The sequence below is a fragment of the Dermacentor andersoni genome, chromosome 7, assembly GCF_023375885.2.
Source record: "Dermacentor andersoni chromosome 7, qqDerAnde1_hic_scaffold, whole genome shotgun sequence".
NCBI classification, from domain to species: domain Eukaryota; kingdom Metazoa; phylum Arthropoda; class Arachnida; order Ixodida; family Ixodidae; genus Dermacentor; species Dermacentor andersoni.
In genome coordinates, this window is record NC_092820.1 from 148,630,952 (window position 1) to 148,654,623 (window position 23,672).

Genomic DNA, 23,672 nt, shown 5'->3' on the forward strand with positions numbered 1-23,672 from the left:
AGCCAAAGCGCTCAAACCTGGTCGGACAAGTACACGTCGTAGTGCCATTAAACAATGACTCCGGAATCGCCTTTCTTTTTTTTTTCTTTCGCTTTTCGTGTAGATTGAATAATAAGGGTGTCACACGTTGCACTTTCGATCGCCACTGAGCCCGATCGTGATCGAATTTCTCGGTCCCGATTGTCCCCTTTGCGCAAGAAGCGAGAGGGAGCCAATCGCGGTCAAGAATTTCGATCCGGATCGGGCTCGATCGCGATCAAAAGTGGCCGTGTGACACCGGTATAAGTCATTATGTTTTCTTCTTTTTTTTCTTCCAACGCATTCTCTGCCTACGCCCTACCTGGAGCCGGTGCAGCAGAGCGGGCGCGGCCGGCAGGAACACGCGTCCGATATAACGGATAGCGCCGAAGTACTAACCTCCGTATAGCGTAATCTCTTAAATGACTTGAATGCAGCGAAGGAATGGCACCGATTATAGTGGAGCATTTGCAAAGTCCTGAGTAGATCTTGAACTGTGGCAAACAAGATCCTCGGGACTCTGGAAGGGTGTGAGAACTTCGCACGGCTTCGGCGCCTTTGATGTACAAATTGCTTGGATTTACGTAGATGTACGAAGGTTTTATTTCTTCATTCCTTCTTCTTAGTTGTTTTTCATTGGCTGATATTTTTAGCACACCCGACCTTTTCAGTGGACAACCTTTTCACTTTTCAGTACTGATAAAGTAGCCGAAGAAGAGTTACAACTTCATCAGACCCCCCCCCCCCCCCCCCCTCTTCCCTGATAACGGTTATACTTTCCGCCATCGGTTAAGGAAGCTAAATCACACTTCTTGTAAATCTACGAGCCATGCCTTATCTCAATGTAAGGGCGAAAATTCTGAGATACGTAATCTTTACATTCTACTCTCTTCCGCTTTCCTCCATAAGCCAAAAACCCCGGTGTGATTCCATCCTACGAAATTGATTCATTGATTGTCTAATTAATTAGTTATTTACTGATTGATTGATTGATTGATATCTTCTATTATACAGAATGATGGCAGTGTAGCCTCAGCTTGACAGGGAAACAAAGGAAAAAGAAAGCATACAAAGAAAAAAACTTTCGACATGCCCTGGGACTGAGACAACCGACGAAAGTATACTTGGAGTTGTAAAGCTGAGATGCGACCAACCCGAAGACTGTCAACGAGAGATCATGGGCAACACATTCTGTAAGTCGCTAGTGCAGTATCGGCGCGAAACACTTCTACGAATATGCATTTAATTTCGTCGTTGTTATTTTGTTCTGAAGTTATGTCACGTGGCAACCTAAGAGAAAAGAAATAAACAAACAATTTAGGCAAGCAAGCACATTGCTGCCACCAGAGTTGCATTCTTCACTCTGACCCACATCCCGTGAGCTGTTATTCTTCCAAAACGCATTACTCATAGGCGACGTCAGCTGTCTGCGACTCACTGCCTCCGCGCGCGGCGCGAAAACCGAAACCGCGCGTTCAAACAAGCGCAACGTCCGGGCACGAACGCCAAGGCACTCCTGACGTCAGCGAGAAAGAATGGCGCGTGCAGATAACGGCCGCTTCCGCAGCGACTGTGCGTGCAGCAATCTAGGGCGCGTAATATGCCGAGCATACTTCGACCCGGTAGACGCGCGTCGGATCTCGAGAGGTGAAAGCGATTCGTCAGAGCAGGAAGGGAAACTTTTTTTTTTTTTTTCGATACGTTTCATAAGCGTCATGCTCTGCGTATGCTCCACCGAGTCAGGTGTCGCCTAGCAGCCGTTCTGTATACCGGTAGATCACATTTTCCCTTTGGCTTCTACAGAACAAGTTTCTCTCTCTCTCTCTCTCTCTCTCTCTCTCTCTCCTAGGTTTCGCCACAAGGCCTGCCACTGAAAGTACCTGCCAAGGGAAGCGAAGCTCGCTGCGCGGTTGTGACGGCTAGGTAGATGCCGCTTTAGCATCTGACTTTAGCATCTGACTAACCCAGTTGCTGCCAGGGAACACGAAACACAGTCTGGGTTGGCAGAGAGTCAGCTGTTGGGACGATGTGAAGAAATCTGCAGTCATTTGCAGTGAGCTGACGCAATCGCAGGGACAGTTGGGGATCAATTGGAAAGGCCTTGGTCCTGCGACGGACTTGAGGTGGGTCGCTGATTACGATGACGAATCAGCCTCATAAACGAAGTACCCTTTCTGCACCCCCCCCCCCCCCTGGTAACTCGAAGCAATACTACATGTACGAGCGATTCGAACAGCCTGAACCACTACCGCCAAGGAGCTGACAGCCAGTGAGAAGAATCGATGCGCTAATTCTCAACGGTGCTGACCTTGTAGAGCTGAAATATAACACTTAAATATAAGCAAGTTGGTCCAGGCGCAGCGCTTACCTCGCAACTAGGAGCCTAGCTAGTACCAACGCACCAACCTATTCCCACACCAACGTATAGCAATGCGATAAGGGAGAACTCAAATTTGTATGCGAGACGCCATACGTCAACTCTACATCTGTGCTCAACGCAACATGTCTTCCGTATGACTAAATGTTCAGCGGGAAGCTACTCTACACAGGTTCGCACTCTACACAGAATGCATGCGTCGAGAATAATCGCCGCTCCAAAATACATTCCCTGATCCCTTTCATATCCCTTCGCGTAATATGAATCAATCAGTTAATGATGGCAGCTTAGCAAGCTGTCCATCCGTGGCTGCTTAGCTCATAAAAATTATCTTAGGCTCCATATAAAATATTTAATGGCGTTTTCTTCTGAGAAGTCTGTAATTCGTCCACAAACAGCTCGAGAAATCATACGGCCTTACTCCGCGTTGGTGACTCTTTCAGACTTACTGCAAGTAGCCATTTCCAAAGTGCATGGACTACAGTTAGACAAAGGGACATAGGCTCGTTTACATTCGCCTGTAGATGGTATATGGAACAAGAGAATAGAGATGAAGTAAAAGCAGGGTGCTTATTCAGAGAAATGTTTCAAATTGCTCTACAGGAAGTCTACAGAGGACAATGGACAAACCGTCTAAGCTCATTCGTATAAGGGCTGTAATAATATAGGGCGTCCATCCAAGGTAATCTAAACAAACAGGACGGTCCTTCTACCTCAGGCCCACGGTTAGCCGCGGGAAACTCCGGTAGTAGGTATATAACATGCGAATCGGTCTACAAGATGTCTACAGAATGTCTACACGCTGTTTAAATTCTCTTTGATAAGGGTTCTATTGTAGGGCATTCACCAACGCAGTCCGAATAAACAATACGATACTCCTGCTTCACCGGCACATACTCCGCACATCCCTCACGCCCACGTCAAGGGTCAACGACCAAGCCTTGAGTGCATTAGCCGCGTGTGTTCCTTGTATTTTTTTTTTTTTCAGCCCATTCGCTCATCGCGGTATCGAAGTTCCCCGCCCACTCCTGGCTATTGAGGCCACTCCGCCTTGAGCGGTAATCGATGCCTCCCAGTAGCGTATGCAAAACGTCACTTAGTTCCTTTTTTTTTCTGTTCGTTATCGTCCACTTCCCTTTGTTTCGCTTTCCGAGCGTCTCTTCGCAGTGCGCGTGTCCGCGACGCACGCTGGCTGTTCCGAACCCGCGGCCACGAGTAAAGTGCCGCCTTCTTCTTTATCGCGCTAGTACGCGGAACTTTGTGCATCGAAGTCGAGTGCGCGCGCGGTCGCAGGTGAACGGGGCGGCCGCAGACGCCGACTCATGCGTCGCCTACTGCGGCGGAAGTCGCGGCGGAGCCCCGTATCAGTAGCCGTCAACAAAAGAGAAAAAGGGCTGACAACTGGAGAAAAGGGGTAACAACTGGAACAAGCATATCGAGGGTGTCTTCGTGTCCTCTCTCTCTCTCTCTCTCTCTCTCTCTCTCTCTCTCTCTCTCTCTCTCTCTCTCTCTCTCTCTCTCGTTCGAGTAACTGTGCAAGGCGCGGGATTGTAAGCGCGCCCACTGGGAGTAGCGCAGAGGCTGTCGCGTTCAGCTGCTGAAAACGAGGTTGCAAGTTCAATTCTCGCCTTCAGCGGCTGCACTCCCACGGCGGCGGAATGCAAAAAAAAAAAAGAACACTTGTGATTTTGAAAGTTTGAAAGCTTAGTTTGCCTGGACATGGACGTCACGGACCTAGTTCGGCAACCAGGCCCATGGCGTAAATAAGTCAAGGCGTCACAATTAGTCCCGAGTTCTCCACTAGAGCTCGCCTCGTACAGCGGCCTGTTAGTATGATAGCAAGAGCTTGGTGGCGCAACCCACCGCCCCGTTCCAAAAGGGACGCTCATAACATCCATCTATCCGTCCATCCATCCAGCCATCCATCCATCCACCCTTGTTAATCTATTACCGATACGGCTGAGACCAGCAAAACAAAACAAAAGCTCACTCAGACTCGCAAACCACTTGGACTATTCCAGACTCACCGGCATAAGGGTTTTACTTTTTACTTACTCACTGCTCGTTCGGACTCTGACTCACACCAACCCGGACTTGCCTCGAATAACTCAGACAGCTGCTCACCCACTGTCCGAATTCACTCTATAGGGCTGACTCCGACTGAAAGTTCCCTGCGACTCACGCCCACACATTTACTTGACATTTACTTGCGCTTACTTCGAATCACTCCGATCGACTCGGACTCACAGCCTCTTGGACTGAGCGACTCAGGCCGTCACTCATAGTCGAATTGACTGCAACTGGTTCCTCGTGCTCAGAAAAGGCCTCACACCTTCTCGCATATCGATGCGGTACTGAACCGGCGAACACGTGGAAGCGCCGCTGATTCTGAACAGCGAGAAAAAGAAAGAAAAAAAAACCTCAGGCTGAGCTTGCCGGCCCAGACTGCAAGGCTAGGTCACCGTGTAGCAAACATCATAACCAACTATTAAACCAAACACCACTAGGACTGGCTTGGACCGGGATTTGCAACCACTTAGACCCTCTTAGACATATAAATACACTACACTTACACTCACTTCGAATCACTTAAACTGTGACTCATACTAACTCGGATTGAACAAGATTTGATTGTGTATGCGCAGTTGCGAAGTTGCAGTTGTAACAGGACGCACACGAAGGACAGAAAACGATCACACGCAGACAAACGTGAAATGAGGCGCAAGACTTGGTTGCCGTGACATCGAACTCACGCTCCCTCTGAATCACGCCCAAAATTAGTTTCCCGACGCGAGTTAGAGCTATCACGCGCTAGGCAGAAGGAGCTAGGACGCCAAATAGCAAAGCTAACGAAGACAGTGCGAGAGCTTAGGTCGAACAGCCCTCCGCAGCCATATACCGTATACAAACCCAAGCCCCATCGCAAGCAGGCATCGAGGGTTTCGCCAAGCTTAAAGCAGAGATTCAGCAAATGATGCAGTACATGATCCACGAAACACCCACGCTGTACGACATAACGTGGGCATGCCAGAAGATAGACGTGGTACCCGTTGTACCAAAACCCGAGTGCGGAGCAATGGGAGGGAGTGCTCTCCCGCGATCGCCGGGTCGACCAAGAAGGTCCGATTCGGCGAGCACAACTGGCAGCAGCATCCTGCGTAGCCGTGGACTAAGGGCAACCGACCGTTGTGCAAGAAGATGGACAAAGGCATCTGAAGCCCGCAGAAGACCAGCGAATCTATAGCTCAATAAAGTTGTTCACTCACTCACTCACTCACTCACTCACTCACTCACTCACTCACTCACTCACTCACTCACTCACTCACTCACTCACTCACTCACTCACTCACTCACTCAATCACTCACTCACTCACTCACTCACTCACTCACTCACTCACTCCCACGCTTTCGTTCCAGACTGAACAACACGCGGTATCGTACGGTATACCTCCAACGGGCGGCACAATATTATTGCCGCCTCCCCCGCAATGTCCGTGGGAAGCGCCACTACGGCGAGCATTGCCGGGTAAACAAAGAAGGGCACTCACGTTGCGGAAGCGGCCGCACGGTTTTCCTGCCTTGCGAAACGAGCTCCCTGAGAGCGGGAGCGATCGGGTATTGCCGCGCCGTTGCGCCTAGACGCGCAGTGGCCGACGCTGATCGGTTTCTAAAAGCGATTGGCTATACGATTACTTGCTGTTCTTTTCATTCCCAACAGGAATGAAAGCGGGAACCATGTTGGCCGTGTGTTGGGCCAACGTCGTCCGATGTGTGGAACAGGCTGCCTTATATAATGCTATGCATTCTTCTCCCAGTGCAACAACTTTTTGGAGGACGGGCAAGGTATCTAGTTCTTTTGCGGGAGGATCCCGGTGATGGTGCAATATAAAATTACGTGCCACTGCTGCTGCTGGGTATGTGCGCTGGGTATGTCCCACGGGATCTACTTACCCCATCGCATGCACTACGTAGCTGTGAACTACAGCTGATTATGTCGAATTTGTTTTCGCTTACCAGTATATTGGACCATGGCCTTTTAAAGAAAGGTAGTAGTTAAATTTATGATAGTCTTTTATCTTGCATGATACTATGTTGATATTTTGATGTTTTGTACTTATGTTCCATTTTTCCCTTCATTGAAATTCCTTTTAAAGGAAATAACGGTTCTTTTGCAAATGTTTTTTTTTTCACGTATGTGTTTACTGTGTTGTCCCTCCGCTCTAAAATACCGTGAGGGTAAGCATAAATTTTCAGAATTATAAAATGTATTCCGCACATAGGAGTACACTTAACACAAATCTGTTTGTCTCATTCCCAAACATCACTGTGAATGCGGCCAATCTTGGGCATGTATATCAACAATGTACCCTCTCCTATGTATGGCCAATGCATTATTTGCTATTCATTTGCATTTGCATTTGCTATTCATCTGCGTTATTTGCTATTCATTCCTTCTTCTTCCCAGGCAGCACTGTAAGCGCGGCCGCTAATGTATAGGCTCAATGTGAAAGAGAGTACCCGAAGATGAACGTCATTTACCATTCTTTCCTTTAATTCACGAGAAGCACTAAGTGCTTCCAGTGCCGGTCGTATATCTGGCCATCATTGTCCGATGTATTACCACTGTATACTCCACGTGTGACTACATTCTTCATAATTATTGTCTCACATTTTATGACTTCTGACTTCTAATGAAGTCAGATGCACGGGGAAGTGAATGGAAGTAGTCTAATCATATTCGTACCGTTAGCTTTTAGGTAAATTGGCACTTGGTATAGACAACAGTGACGTCACAAACGACGAAAAGCCGCCGTGAAGGGAGTTTCAAATACTGCGAGTTCACTCTAAAATTTAGCGCGTAGCATCAGCATGGCAACCCACCACATGATGTCGCATCTTCGTCTACCTTCTTAGGCAAATAAGCGTGATCTCTTACTACAACAAACATGAGGTGACATTTGCTTGACCCATCTTAATGTACGTGTTGCTTTCGGCATGGTATTTGACCAAGTGTTCCTTTTTCACGCCCGAACATACAGGTATGTAAAAAAAAAAAAAAAAGACGACTCTAAATGCCATTAAATCGCAGCGTTTTCTTCGGTTCTCAGGCTGCTAACGGAGCCTACTGTTCCCATTCGTTTGCAGTTGGTAAACAAAACAACAAAAAACTTCTCCGCAAATTCTGTCCTTTTAGCGTCAGGCACAATACCCGACATCAAAGACGGGTACAAATGTCGCATCGTTTACCTGTCGAGACGGAAGGTAGACTGAAAGTGCGTGAGTCGCTTTGCAGACGTCCGGGTCACTAAAGCACAATAGAAAGCTGCGGAGAGAAGGAGCGGGCTTTCAATACATGTCAAGGCGTCTACACGACGCCTCTTTGCGACGGTGGGCGTGTGCACACAACAGCTGTGAATGCGGACACATAAACAGCGCCGTCGTTTGACCTTTAAGATGCGATGTAGCGCGCCGGAGCCTGAGTCTCCACGCACGACGCTATTACAGACGAGGATAAAGCGCTAACCATGGCCTCAGAGATGCAGCATGCCGTGCGCGCTGTCCCAATCTCGGAGGTCATGTTATAAACACGAGGAACGACGCCGTTGTTTCGGCGTGGGCGCTGGCGGGGCGTCGACCGGCGAGCATGCACAATAAATTCGCCTGGCGTCTGTCAACCACGAGTTGTACGCTCTGCTTTGGTCATGGTTGTGTAGCCATACACACTGCAGACAGCTGCATGGACAGCTGAACGGGCCGCAGCCCTTTTAAATGTAGTTACGATCCTGAACACGCCGAGAAAAGAAGACAGCTTGGCGAACACGGCATCCAAGTCAAAAGCGATGCAGACTGCCTTGCTGTCCACACAATATGGTGGTTGAGCAGAGTGCTTAGAAACATCTCTTTAGAAATTACTTCGAGAAAACAGGTGCTTTAATGTTGTTCTATGCGTGGGAATTCTGGGAAGTGCACTTCCCGGAATTCCCCACGAATGGGAAGTGAAGATTGAGATTTTACGCGGAGAGCAGAGGACAACTTGGAGGACGCATCTCGCGAACAGCGTTGCATCTGTCGCAGTAATTGAGTCTAAGACAACGTATAAAATACTATTCATATTTAGAATAGAGGCTTTCTTAGCAGATGGTGGGGAAGGATTTTGAGGCCTCAACGGAAGTACTGCGAAGTGGACGACAAACGTGGAGAGGGTGGAGCAGGGGGCGGCAAGTAGGACGAGGACTGAGGAGGCAAGGCTCTCATAGAAATGAGGTGGAGAGGAGAATTGTATGGGAAGGATACAGCGCCGATTGATTGGCTTCGTCAGTGATGACGTCGTCCGTGCCGCTGCGGATACACGATCTGCTCTCCGTCGCGGCATACGAAAACCGGTGCTATGTGTTTTGCGTGTAGTTTAACGATACAGAGACGGTTCCAAATGCATTCCGTCGATCAGTGAATGGCGACGTAAAGTGACGCATAGCTCCACCACGTGAAGCAATACGCTTTGGCTAAAATATGAGAAGCTCGATGGCGTTCAACACGGCGGAATAAAACAAAAAGCTTCGCTTACTTTCACATTCATCTTAGATCGTTTCCACACAATTATAACGTAATACTCTGCGAAGAAACGTGTTAAACCGTAAGCACTCGGCGCTGTGATGTACAGCGTAATATGGAGCGTCAACAGTATACCAGTAGGCCTCCAAACTCGGATGAAAGATGACAACGACTGCGTTCGCTGTGCGTCGGTTTCAACCGCACGTTTTTCGCTCCTTCGTTTACTTCTACTCTACGTGCGTAAACGTTAATGCGAAATGATGGGCCGTGAATTATCTGTGGCTATGACGCTCTGCTGCCAATCACGAGGTCGTAGGCTCGATTCCACGGGTCACGGCAGCCGCACTTTGATTGGGGAGAAAATGCAAGCACGCTCGCGTACGCGGATTTAGGTGCAAGACAAATAAAATCCGAAGATGGCCCAAAATTAAGCCGGAGCCCCTCCACTACTCTCACAGCCCCGTTGTTGCATTGGGACGTTAAACCCCGCGGATCAATAATTACTATAGTAAATATATCACTAGATCGATGCTTTTTTGTGAAGGTTTCGTTTGCAGAAAGCTATTAGTGGTGCAATTGAGTAGCCATGTTTTAGGGCAAGCCTTGCTCAGGAAGTGGCCGGACCACCCATATCACTGCATTTCGTCGAGTTTCCTAAAAAATTCACTAGGGGAAACTCTGGCGCTGCGATCTATCTTCTTCCATGGGAATGAGGTTAATGCACTGTTAACATCTGTGCTTGTGGATTCAAACGTTCTTGTGACGTTATCTAATACCCTCCATCTTTCTAAATTTCCAAGCACTCGTAGTTTTCCGAACACCGCAAGGCAAACTAGTATCTACCCACATGCGTAACCAGCGCGACTTGTTTCACTGATAATGCAAATATTTCTTTTTGGAATGGTCAACAGACACTCCCACAGCCACCAGCGCCACAGTTTCCTCTAGTGAACATTGTACGAAACTACGCCGCGTTCCTGTGGTGGCATGTTAACCCACCGTGGTGGTCTACTATAGCGGCTATGATGCGCTGCCGAGCAAGAGGTCGCGGGTTCGTATACCAGTTGCGACGGCCGCATTTCGATGGGCGGCCAAATGAGAAAACGCTCGTGTATACCGTGCATCGGGCGCGCGTTAAAGAACCCCAAGTGGTCAAAACTGATCCGGACTGCCTCACCATGCGGCGCGCCAAATAATCAGATCGTGGTTTTGGCACTTAAAGCATGAGAATATAATTTTAATGAGCATATAATGCACGAACGGGCGGATTTCAGTCAGAGCTGTCATTTGGGCCAGTTACGAATGAATGATATCTCTATTGAAAAGGCTGGAGCACTGGCCTATATTGGGGAATTCAGGTGTGGTAATGGGGTGGAAAGGGAGGGAGGGCGATAAGCAGGGGATGGCCAGTCAGCTCTCTGGTTGAGCCTCAAATAGTGTGTTTGTTTTGCTTGTTTCTTTTTGTGTGTTGTGTGACCAAAGTGAACTTAGCTGTAAGTATTACTTGGGCTTGTGTCACGCGCGTTAGTGCTGTGAAGGTGAGGTTTTCGTATTTAGCTTAACAAACTGACGTTCCGCCGAACCAGCGTCGAAGAGTCCTCGTAGCGCCGACAGACACGAGAAAGGAGGTGCAAGACACACGGAGCACGAAGATTTCGGCGCCGAGGGAGCGTCACGCGGCGTTGGAAATAAAAGTCCGGCAGCGGCATGCCGAAAATAATGCTGGAAATTAGTTTCCTAGCGCCCGCGTGCTTAAAGGCGTCGTGCTACATCCGCGTGGGAAAGTGCTGCTTTCATTCGGGGACGCCAAGTTCCCAAAAAGACGCTATAAAGTGGTACGCATGCGACAGGATAGCTGTGCCGCGATGACGTCTCAAATACCTAGTGTCCCACGTAACTTGCGCCCTAGTGGAGGAACATAAATTATCATTACACTATTGTAATTGTCTTCTGTTGCCTGTGAAGTATGCACTGTTCGCTTCGCTTTGCTGAGCGCTTGTAGCACATGCTAATTTATAGCTTGTTCTTTAAGAAACGTACGCTGTTCTGCACGCTGTATGCATGATTCCAATGATGTGTGCACTGTTCGCTTCACTTTGCTGAGCGCTTGTAGCTTCTGCCTTAAGTGGGCGTAGTGAGGATTGGGAGGTCAATCCCACCGTTCGTAACCAGTTGTCATGATTGGAGTCGGGCATGAATTAGATGGTAGCTGGCCCATGCCGTCGTTCAACTTATTCACACTGAGGACGTTGTTGAAGGGAAGGAATGCTTCTCATCGAGGACGTGGAGCATGGGTTCATTTACAGTATCTACATCAGGACGTTGCAGTTCATCAGTCTAGCATGACGTGCGGCTGCTCAGTGTACTTTCTGTCGCACACAGTGGTTTATAAACACTCGGTCCTCCATGGATCTCTAGGTGAGGGAAACGTTCGATCAGTAGACGTAGACGAGCCGCCTTTGAGCGGGAGGGCTGCCGCACCGTTTTCACGGACCCCACCGAGGGCAAACGGACTTCGCAGAACTCGGGGCTTACGTCAGGAATGGTGCGTGGGAAGGGGCCTCCATAGACGTTCCCTCGGGACCTCCCTTGCTCACGGCAGACCGGGTCGGCGGTGGCGTGTTCAGTCACAAAGCCTGGTTCGTCGAACTCACCTCGGCAATCCCGCGACGAAGGGTCGAAGACGCCGCGTATTGTTCTCCGCACACGGTAGACTTAGTGACGCCGTGTGGCTAGAGGGCGGCGTTGGCTTACCAGGAAAAGTCGACGCCACTCTCGCACCTGGCTGGAAAAACTTGCACCTCAGCAGGCCGATCTTAACAGTATGAGCCATTGCTTACGGCGGTATGAGCGACTGCTGATGGTGGCAGATGCTTGCTTTGAGCTTGTCATTTATATAAACGTACGCTCTTCTGTATGGTGTATGCACGATTCCAATGAATCTATGTACTGTTCGCTTCACTTTGCTGAGCGCTTGTAGCCTCTGACTTAAGGGGGTATGAACCATTGCTTAAGAGGGTATGAGCCATTCCTGGTGATGACAGATGCTTGTTTTGAGCTTGTGCTTTATTGAAATGTACGCTGTTCTGTACGCTGCATGCGTATGCATGAGTATGCATGATTCCAATAAATGCATGCACTGTTCGCTTCACTTCGCTGAATGCTCTTAGCCTCTGCCTTAAGGGGGTATGAGCCATTTCTCACCATTGCTGATGATGACAGATCCTTGTTTTGAGCTTGTCCTTTATTGAAACGCACGCTGTTTTGTACGCTGTATGCGTGTGCATGATTCCAATGAATGTGTGCACTGTTCGCTTCACTTTGCTGAGCATTTTCAGCCTCTGCCTTAAGGGCGTATGAGCCATTGTTTACGGGGGTATGAGCCGTTGCTGCTGATGTCATTGCATAGTCGTCCACTGGGTGTCGTAGTTTCGTTTCCCCTCGTTGTCGTCTTCCGGCCAGCTTTAGCACTCTTCGAGTTCAACTTAACTCTTTCCTCTGAATGGCGCCAACAGTTATAAAAGTGTTGTTTTTATTTTTCTTGCATTGATGTAACGATGACCGTATGCCCGAAGACGCGAACAAACCGCGCCAACTCGCCGAAAACAAGTGATCGTTTGTCGGATGCTTATTTGAAAACATCGCGCCATGCGGGGCACTTTGGCACGTGCGCAAATGTGCGGTGCATAGATTACGCAAGCTGCAGGCGCCATCCTGTTCGCGCGACGCCTGCTGATCGCGCAGTGTTGGAACGGGCAACCGAACGTAAACAAACTGCTCGTCTAACTCGGTTCGCTTTCGGCCATGTGAGTCAGACACGCACGACAACAGCGACCACTCGGTCTCTCGACCGCACTGGCATTGGCGACCGCAGCGGTGACAAATTTAGCCGCGACTGCTGCTGCGGGGCGCGTGTGTTTTTACGCCGAACGGGTGGCAGCGGAAGAGGAGGTAGGTAAGAAGGGGACGTAGGTAGCAAGCGGAGCTATGTAGCAAGCGTAGGTGTGTAGCAAGAGAAGGTGGTAGCAAGGGGGGTAGGTAGCAAGGGAAGTAGGTAACAAAGGGAGGTAGGTAGCAAGAGGAGGTTGGTAGCAAGGGGAGACATGTAGGTAGCAAGGCGGGGGTAGGTAGCAAGGGGAGGTAGGTAGCAAGGCGGGGGTAGGTAGCAAGGGAGGTAGGTGGCAAGGGGAGGTAGGTAGCAAGAAGGGGTGGAGGGCGAGGAGGACAATGCGGTCTCTCGCACGATATGTACGGAGCTCATCAAAACAAGCATAGTGGGATCTTAAAGTACCACCAAATAGAAGTGCTATATGTACTCGCGAACTACTCTTTAGCGGCAATCAAGGGAACAGTTCATGGAGGCAACGCGCGCGTAAGTGGGAGCGCTCCTGAAAGTAGTCCCCCACATTCTCGTCCGACTAAGTTTAAGCTGGGAAACAAAAATGATAAAACTCACTTGGAACACCAAACTGAGAAAATATTGCACCTCTGAGTGTCAACTTTTACTTTTTCTTTCTATTTTTCTCTTCCGCTTTTTGTGAAAACTCGAAACTATCGCGCATGGAAGCTAAGCTGATTCAGCGATTCAGTATATGCCCCGAGAAACCAAAAGCGCCGTCAAACGCTGCCGGACTACCTCGCGCAGTAACAGGTTTGCAAAAAGCTCCGCCCACATAGCCTTCCCCTCACTGCAGCATAAATTTGTTCGCAAGTATAGGATAGGCTCCATAAAGTATTACAGCAGATTAAAGGCAGTAAAGTATACTTAAGCGCTTAACTGAAAGAATATATGCAGATCCAATACCCATTTTAGAATATACGTGAAGCGAAAAGCCTGTTAATGAAGTGTCATACATTTTCCCATTTCGTTCCTGCGTCTTTGCAGTAAAAGAAATACGCGATCGCGGAGGTGCTCTCAAGCACCCGTGCTAAGCAATCATGTGACAACTTCTATATTGGTTATAGTGTTTCTTTATTTCTTCACATTTATTATGCAGTGGCTGCTTCTTGGTCAATCGCCCGCTGTAGGCATGTGCTATTGTATGGAAACCATCATCACAATCAACCCGCGAACACGCTTCCTGGCCGATACCGCTTTGTGAGTGAACATTATGGAAATCATAGCCGTCATCGACAAGCGGCGATCATCCCAAAGAGTTATAGTTCGGCGTTGCCGCAAGATGTATGCCGCCCGTTTCTTCACCAATCCCCCATTGCGGTCACGTACCGTAGCGACGAAATCATTATGATAATCAACACGAGGCGATCATCAATGTTTGTATTTTCTGCTACACTGTTTTTATGTATTGATCTGCCTCATGCGTCACAGCACGTAAGCCCAGAAAGCCGCACGAGCTCATCTAGGAAGCCTCAAGGTGACAAGACTCGAGCGCCCGGCTGTACACACGCCGCACCTTGTCTGGTGCACTAAGTTGATCTTAATTCCTGTCCTCTCTCATCCTGTTTCACTCCACCTATATTCTCACGCGTAAGGTAACAAACCGAACTGTCTACTTAACCTCCCTGTTTATAGCCGTTAACCTCGTTAGCCATTAGCCTCGTTAGCCATTAACCTCGTTAGCCATTAACCTCGTTAACCATTAACCTTGTTAACCATTAACCTTGTTAACCTTGTCTCTACCGTAAAGGTTGTGTATTGGTGGATAGTTGAAACTACTTTTTAACTCAGTTACGAGTGTTTCTTTTAAGACATTTGAACGATGCCGGAAGGATGAGCGTTTAATCGTTGTTTCTTTCTCGCCAATAAACTCTAACACACACATATACACGTTCCAACTCCTCCCTTCGCGCGCGCGAGCTCTCCTCTCTCGAAATCGTGGACTCGGTGCCAAGAATTACGCGACATCCGCTTATACACACACACACACTGAAGCGGGCCTGCCCGGGCCACGAGCGAAACCCCGCCGTCTTAACCTCGTCTCCTCCAGACCCACTTTTCGCGCCCCGCATAGCCACAGCCACAGCGTCCCATGCTGTTCACGGGTCGGCCGAGTTGCTTCACGTATCCCTTCCCTACGCGCGCTACAAATCTCCTCCTCTCCTTCTACAAACGCTCCCTTCCTTTGGCCCCGGTGTGTGTGTGTGCGTGCGTGTGTGCACGCGGGCTGTGTTGTCACCGTGGCTTCTTTCTTTAGCATCGAGGGGCGCCTCGAGCAGCGACGGCGTGAATTTTTGTTTCATCGCGGTCGAGGTCACTGCAATTGTTGTTGTTGCGGGAGACGGCCCGCTGTTGCCCTCGCGGTGGCTCTCGCTGCCTGGGCTGTGACGTAAGCTGAGGGGCACGAACGCTGGCCCGCCACTGTGACGAGATCTAATCACAAGAAACAAAAAAAAAAGACAGAGAGAGAAACAAAACGGCATTGCCGACGAAGAGACGCGAGATAAACGAATATAAAAGGAAATAGCCAAGAAGGGGGATACTCGGTGTGCGCGACAGCCAGCGATTGGGGTTATTAGATCAACTGTTAAACTGTTAGACTAAAGAAAAAACACACACACACATTTTGAAGCTTCGGAATGGACTTTGTATACTCTAGAGAAGTGTATCACTAGTGAAATTCCTCACTGTAGCGAATTAATGCTTCTCACTAACGTCGCTCTCGGTCATGGCGCTTTTGTGTACTATAATTGTGATGGCTGCGGCTTGTTTCTATTGCGCAGTACCGAGAAGCCCGTAATTAAAAGGAAGAGGAAAAATAAAACCATAGACGTGGTGGTTAGCCAATGTTAATTACGGCTGGCTACACTGTGCTGGGAAAAGGGCTAAAGGGAACAAAAGTTCCCAGGAGGAGAGATGGGACTAAAAATACAGAGAAATAATGCATATACTAACGTGATGCGACGCGCCACAACTTTCAGAGTTGGTCACAAAATCCCCAAGTGCAAGAGTTCAATAACAAGCCCGCATGAGCACCTTAAATCGTACGGATCAGATGACTGAAAGTCAAGTTTTACCAGCTGTTAGTGTTTATAGTTTGTCGCCGGGTTCTCCACAAACTCTCACTTGTTAGATGAATAAACTGACGCAATCTTATTCGAAAGAATTTCGCCAATAAAGGACTTTGGGCATACTAGGGCGAACAGAGAACTGGATAAAGAAAAATAAAAGAGACTACATCAGGTTGTGCATTCCACACATACATACGCATGCGCGAGCGGCCGGTATGCGGAGTTTGTGCGGCAGGCGACACTACTGGAATGTACGCAAAGAAAATATAAAGCACTTACATCAAGTTAAACTGCACGCACGAAAGTCCAAGCACTGCTCGCCAAGCCCGACTGTCCAGTGTATCAGCATTGCGTCTTCTGTGAGGGCGCTCTCGGAAAGTTGAAGGCGCAGACATGTCTTTCGAGATATCCAGCGCCCGCGGTGTTTTGCCACCAGATCTCGGAGGCCATGGTGCGGCGAGTAAACGAGGTGGAGCCAACGAGATGGAGTAGACGAGGTGGAGCCAACAAGGTGGCCCAACGAGGTGGATGGCCAACGAGGTGGAGCCAACGAGGTGGAGCCAATGAGGTGGAGTAAACGAGGTGGAGTCAACAAGGTGGCCCAACGAGGTGGAGCCAACGAGGTGGAGCCAACGAGGTGGAGCCAACGAGGTGGAGCCAACGAGATGGAGTAGACGAGGTGGAGTCAACAAAGTGGCCCAACGAGGTGGAGCCAACGAGGTGGAGCCAACGAGGTGGAGTAAACGAGGTGGAGCCAACGAGGTGGAGTAAACGAGGTGGAGCCAACGAGGTGCAGTCAACGAGGAGTAAACGATGTGCAATAAAGAGGAGTAAACGGCGAGACAGTAATTGAGGTGAGGGCAGCTGTACGTAGTGCTTGTTTAGGACTGCCAATCCACGGTTTCACTGGCAGTACTCTTGGGAGCCCACTCTATGAATTCTGCAGCCAACCGAGAAAATGTTTGTGGGCCGTTTGCCACTGTCCACGATACACCCCAGAGAGACAAGAACTTGCCAAAGCTTTCCAAAAACTGGACAATCGACCGCTTTCTGTGCAGGTGCTGCTGGAACACCGCCCCCATCGCCCGTCGGCCCATAAAGCGGTCAAGGCGCTTTTGTGCTTCTTAAGGACGACGGGCTTGTGCGACCATCTGTGACTTTTAATGCAATTTCTGTTGGACCACACACGTCAGCGAATTTACCGCAATTTCCTTCTTTCCTTCCCTCCTCTCTCTCTCTCCCTGTTATCTTTGTTTCCCCTTTCCCATTCCCCCGGTGTAGCGTAGCCAACCGGACGTTATTCTGGTTAACCTCCCTGCCTTCTACTTATCTCTTTCCCTCCCTCCTTCCTTGTGGGCCGTTAAGAAATGTCGGAGAGGGGGCAGATGGCGATGCCCGGTGACGGGGTTTGTGCTAGATTATTCGTCCCCGTGAATACAGGTACGCAGCTATAAGAGACAGAAGAGGAGAGCAGCATTGAGCACAGCTGTATGACTGCATGAATGTAGCGCGTAAAATGTAATTTCATGGCGCCGCGCAGCTGCTGAATATATACGGTGATGACGCTGGGACGACCGGAAACACAAAATATCTAGTCAGAAAAAACTGCCGAGCTATACGGTAGCAACGACCTGCGGCGTCGCTAGAAGATAGACGGAAATACGAGGAAGTTAGACTGGCTGACTACCGTTTGTGCTGGAAAAAAATGGGGTAAGTGGAACTAAAGACGACGGAAGGGTCAACGAAATAAAATATTAGGTGGAACAGAAAGATGGGTGCCCGGAAGGCCGGAAGGCTATGAGTATAGGAATGCATCTGTTGGCAACACTCACGAGGCACGGAATTATTATTATTATTATTATTATTATTATTATTATTATTATTATTATTATTATTATTATTATTATTATTATTGTTATTGTTGTTGTTGTTGTTGTTGTTTGGTTTGAAAACATGCGTACACTTCGGAGGAAAGGGAAAGCGAGGAGCAGGCCGGCAACTGCCACCGGGAGGGGTACAACGCCTCCCTGTTTACTCTTCAGGAAGGAGGAGGAAACAAAAACATGGAAATGGAAGACCAATTCATGGGAAAGCTACGCACGTAACAGGTTCAGTTCTACTTTGTAATGTAGTCCTACCTTTGCCATACGACCTCTGAAATTAATAAGTTCCTCAGTGCCATTGCTGGAACGCAAAGATGAGACAACATGATAAACGAGACAGTACTAGCCCAACACTGCATACTTGCGAGTTTCTTGGGAATTCCAGCGCAACTTACAACAGATGCAGACAGGGGAAGAAAGAACAGAACAAAACACCAAAGACTGTCAACAAGCGTATAGTATGAACTGGCCTAGTGCTAGACTTGTCTAAGAGGTCTTGCAATAGATGATAGTATATAGCGTTTGTTCTCTCTGTTCTAGCCCTGCATATACATCTGTTAATAGTTACCCTTCCAGAAGTCTCCCAGATGTTGAAGCTGTCTTGGCGTTGGAGCACTTATTGTCGGCTGCTTACGAGCCGCTAATCCACGATTCTGGACGCAGCAATAGCGCCTTTACCGGCTGTTTCCTCATCAGTAATTTTCATCAACAAACAACCCCGATCATAAGCAATTTTTCGGTGGAACGTTAGCGGTTTGCTCTCGAAGCTAAGTGACTTCTGATGTCTTATGCGAGCGTAACGCTTCCCCCTCATGGTCATTTTCTTAGTCTCGCGTCGGCAGTCAATTCCGGATGAATGGATATTATTTTCATACTTCGCACCGACACAGCAGTGTCAGCCAGCTTCCGGTTGGCTTTCAAATTGACATCCCTGCTTCTGAAACTAACGTCGCACCACACGACAGAAACGAGTACGTTTGTGCAACTACAATGATAAGGTTCCCAAGTCTTCGCACTCGTTGCTGTCTAGTTGGAGCTGCGTTCAGCATTCTACGTGTTTCATTGATTCAGCGTCACGGATTCATGATCAAGTTAGTGCACACCAGTGTGTGTACCCCGATTGAAAGGTGACATTTGCTCAAATATGACCTTTCAATCACGGTATGCACGATGGTGCACGTGATTTGTTTTGTTTGGTTATTTATTAGTTGTTTGTTTGTTTGTTTTGGCGGTTCTGGCCAGTGGTAGGAACGGAAAACCACACGGACGTTGAGCTTTAGCTAAATTGGACCCTTTGCTCACTCAGTGCTGGTCTTTTTCACTCCCGTGTGCCGCGCATTGCTGCACGTGACCACTTTACTAAAGGCAACACCGTGTTTGACGGGTCGCTCAACATGCCGCATTCCAGCTCTTTCAAAAACAGCTCTTTCATTATCGTAATGCACGAAGCCAAAAATGAGCTTGTTCGTGCGGTTTCATCCGGAGATTCAATTATCGTAATCTTAAAGAACAGTACGTTCAATGTCTGTAAATGGTAGATAATTAATTACTCCGTAATCACGACGGCTTACTCCAAAATGGTCCAATTAACCATTGCCCGATTACCTAGGTTTTGTTTCAATCAGGTCTCCGGCGCCTCAGTAAAAATTACGCGATTTCATCATCATCACACGTTTACCGACAGTCCATCATAACTCGTCTCATCATCCATCGTGAAGCGTCTTTCCCAGGCCACACTGCAAAACAAACTGCACCCTTAAAAGTGAATAAGGGTATAAGTCGGCCTCTGACTCGTACCTTCACACCCACAATTGGTGTAAGACTGTGATTTAAAGACCGATTTACACCCTTATTCACATTGGACGCAGATACGTGAGTACTAGACCGATTCGAGCCCTTATTCACTCTGGGTGTAAATCTGTGAGTTATTGATCGATTTACACCTTTACTCCCTCTCAAGGGTGCAAATTATTTTACAGTGCAGTGCGTCCCAAGGGATCAGTAATTGCGCCTACGCTGTGCGCAACGCACCATAGTCGCGGAGAACTTTATGTGGCAGTGAAGGGAGCGCTACAGAGTCAAAGCGCAGGCAAGTACAGGAACGCGGAGCATTAAACCACTCAGTGTTTAACCCTGTAATCCCAACGTATCATACATGCTACCCCGAGTTTGATGTTTCAAAATTCAGATTAATGCTAGGGAAAGTTGATGCACAGCGTATAGTAGCGTATCGATAGGTTGAAGATCGAGGGTCATCCGAGTTTTCGGCAATTCATCAAACCAATTATACTAATTACTCACTATAGTAATTAAGCTTTGACTCAAATGTATTTTCATTGCTGTGTCTTCATACAGATGTATTCCCCGTGGCCAGAAAAATATGGTAAACAAAATTTTAGAATTTTACTTTAAGCGCAACCGTATATTTTTTTTTTTTTTTTCTGCGTGTTTTTTAGGAGTAAACACACATTAATGACTAATCCAAAAGAAGTTGCAGGGTTAAATACACCTTATGTTTCCTGCGTTTTTCTTGCGCGTTTTATAGAAAACACGAAACCGTCGCGCGTGAAAGTTACGCTGATTCAGTACCTCTTCCGAGAAAGCAAAAGCGCGTTCAAACACTACCGGGCTGCTTCTGGTCAAATAGCGCCATCTTGTCAGCTCTCATTGGCCAAGAGTCGCTGCTGCATATATATACACGGCGTGTCTGGTCGGCTCATAATGGCGCTATTACGGGATTCGATGCTACATGGCGGAATTCGAAGTCGACCAGAATACTTGGCGGAGTAACGTACGTGCAGACACCCCCGACGCCCGTAACTGTCCCTTCATCTCCACATTGCTTTTTCCCGCGAGTGTAACAGCGCCGCTCCAAGGCCCAAGACTATGACGTAGCTTGAAGGACACTGCCACGTAAATTTAAAGCAGGTTTGGTGACGTACGCTTCGCTTGCGGCAGCAAATAGCGAGCAAGACGCACAAAACGTGATGCAAGTCATCGCAAACATTGCTCGCACTAATACAGTGGAGAATCGCACCAATTGCGGTTTGCGCAGAAGGTAGCTTGTGTGGGCGACGTTTAAGAGGAGTATACGGTGCAGACACGTACGTTCGTGCCTTGAAAGACCAACCAGCGTATAAAAATCACATGCCGATGTCGCGTGCCATCATGTGGGATTAAAAAAACCAACCAGACAAATTCAAAGTAAATTTCTTTAACAATTAAGTCGAAACATCCCTATAGAAACAGTTTCCTGTTTTGTAGCTCCTTTGATGTTATTGTTGCTGTTGTTGTGCACTGCTATTATATGTTGCTGAATTACTCGAATAAACTTCAATTTGTCCGTGGTGCTCTTGTTTCTTTTCCGTCATTCCTGTGTTACGCTGCGCTGACCGAACCACTCCTATCCTAGCTTTGTCAAAGAAATCTCGTACAATAACATTCCAACTAATATACTACGTCGTCATGTGGTTGTGACTAATGAAAATCGGGTCCCTCGGTGCCCCTTGTTCTCGGCCGTCGCTACCACGTGACACAGATGAAACAAACTTTGTTTATACATCTAACCAGAGACGCCAGTCAGCGACTCTTAGGGCTTATTCACACCGGCGACTGGCAGTGGTCGCGCGACCAAATTGGTCGCAAATAGTCGCAAACGGTCGCTTTTCTCGAAAAGCGACCATTTTGGGCCAGTCGCTCTCTGCGCGATTTTTCAGTCGCGCGACCGTGGTCGCAAAACTGATAAACCAATCAGCGGCGCCCCGGAAGTGATCTTTCATGTGTCTACATCCGGCCTCCTCCCTCGTCGCGGCAAATTCCGCGTAGATTCCGAGAATTGTCGCGGAGAACGATAATCTCCAGGATTGCGACTTGCGGGTCGCGCTAAGCCGGGCTTGCCGGTGTCAACGTCAGTCGCGTTCGGTCGTTTTGATCGCGAGTCGCAAATGGTCGCGCGAGCTCCTCAAGTCGCCGGTGTGAATGAGCCTTTAGAATGCAAGACCTCATCATCCACGTGTATACTTGTCTTCAAGCAAGCTGTGGGCAGTCGTGTGAGGAGCACGAAAGAAAACATCGACTTCACCTTCAAGCAATTCGAGACGTATACGGATTACGACCTCACGTGTGAATATGCACAAATTAATATACAATTTTGGCTAAACGTTTCCTTTCGTCCGACACCTCTATTTTTCGGCGTATATCCTCGAACCGCTACGAGCCTCCCAAATATTCTACTGTTAAAATCTGCACCTGACCTGTCTGTTATAATTTGACACTGGGCCGGGAACTAGCCTCCCCTGGCTATCAATCCAGATATCCGTATAATTCCATGATTATGTGAAGAAAAATAAAGCACTTGCACTAAAAAAAAAAATGACAATGCAGGTGTTCCCGGTCATATACCACGCGGCGTCACAAAACCCATCCACCGCCAACGCAGGGAACGTCGCACCTCTCCCATTGCCTAACACGGTAAGGCCCGCGGGCACGGGAGAGCATCCGTCTACCCGATCCAGCGCACGTCAGCGCGCAATATGACGAACCGGCTGGCGGGAAACAAAAAAAAAAAAAAAAACCAAGAGCGAAAAGGTCCGCGAAAATGAACGCACTCTACAGGAGGAATGAAACGGGCCGCGTCTCGGATCACGAGAGGGGAAATCACGGGAGAGGGCAATCAGAGACAGGAGAAGCTGGTTGTGTACTGGCACGGCAACACAGCGCCAAACTAGGGGAGGGGGTGGGGGGGCGCCTCAATCAAAGTGAAAGCGTTCCGGATCTCCCCGCGGAGTCCGATAGCTGCTGCTCCCACGCGCTGAATGGCGACGTATAGACTGGAGAGAGCGACTTTCCGCACTTGATCCCGCAGGCGTCGTCTCGGCCTCTGGGGGAGGAAGCAGTATATGTATAGATGGACGTGCCATCAGTCAAGCATCAAGCGTCAATCCGTGGCGTTCCCGTCTGCCCCCGCTGCGGGCAAGCAGAGTAGTGGAGGAGGAAGGAGGGTCCGGTAAGATGAGACAACGCTGGAGAATCCGTCTTGTTCAAGAGTCGCGATGATATATACGCGCGCTAGCTCGCGTGCTCCGCGCATTTCACACTGACGGCGGTTGTTGCGCGACGACCGCTGCCGAAAGAATGTCAACAAACAAAGAAAAAAAAAAAAGAATCGAAAGGCCCTGAAACGGCCGCCCGCGATCGCTGGCAGACATTTCCCAAGAAAGAAAGAAAGCTCTGTCGTACTTTTCTTCCAGCTGTCCCGCTGACGTTTTTTTGTGATGACTCGACGGCAGCCATAGCGCGTTGCATAGTGCCGGATGCATTTGAAGAATGCGTGTGGTGTTCGAAAGGCGGGCCCCGTTAGGCCATCCACCAACCCACCTCCCCTATATACGGTGATTGAAAGAACGCGGCACACACAAAAAAAAGGCCATGCTGTTGTGCGCGTTGAAGACTTCTTGAAGGCGTCTTATAGAACCGACCAGAAGGGAGCTGTCAAAACTCGCGTCTTTTTTTCGGTGACAGCCAGCCCTTCTGGAACTCATAAGTACGAGTTGTCTTCGAAACTCTTCATCCATAAGGCCACAACCGGATGCTCTTGTGCTAAGACTCCTGGGCCTCTCCTTTGATGTTTTGACACCAACCGGACTCCATTATTTTGATTGCCTTCCACGAGACGAAATGATCGTTCATTCCTCACTGGCAAGTGCGAGTGTCTCCAGGGCTCTCTCTGTGTGTGCAGAAGACCGCCGTCGGATACCTTTGCCCAATCGGATTCCTCCTTTCTTGATGTTGAATATGGACGAAGCTCAACTTTTCCGATCGGCGTCCTCGAGAATGCACGCGCCACTTTCATGTGTCCTGGCTCTAAGATAGCA

The 23,672-nt window shown here is 48.7% G+C and overlaps 2 long non-coding RNA genes across 2 annotated transcripts in view; one reads left to right on the forward strand and one right to left on the reverse strand.

The window, feature by feature from the left end:
* The window catches only part of LOC129385561 (uncharacterized), a 400,056-nt gene that overhangs the window by 192,902 nt on the left and 183,482 nt on the right, over positions 1-23,672 (reverse strand). The window lies entirely within an intron of this gene.
* On the forward strand, positions 1,079-4,072 carry LOC140219353 (uncharacterized). The gene is made up of 2 exons (XR_011895566.1): positions 1,079-1,211; positions 1,868-4,072. It is a non-coding gene; the product is annotated as an uncharacterized lncRNA (long non-coding RNA).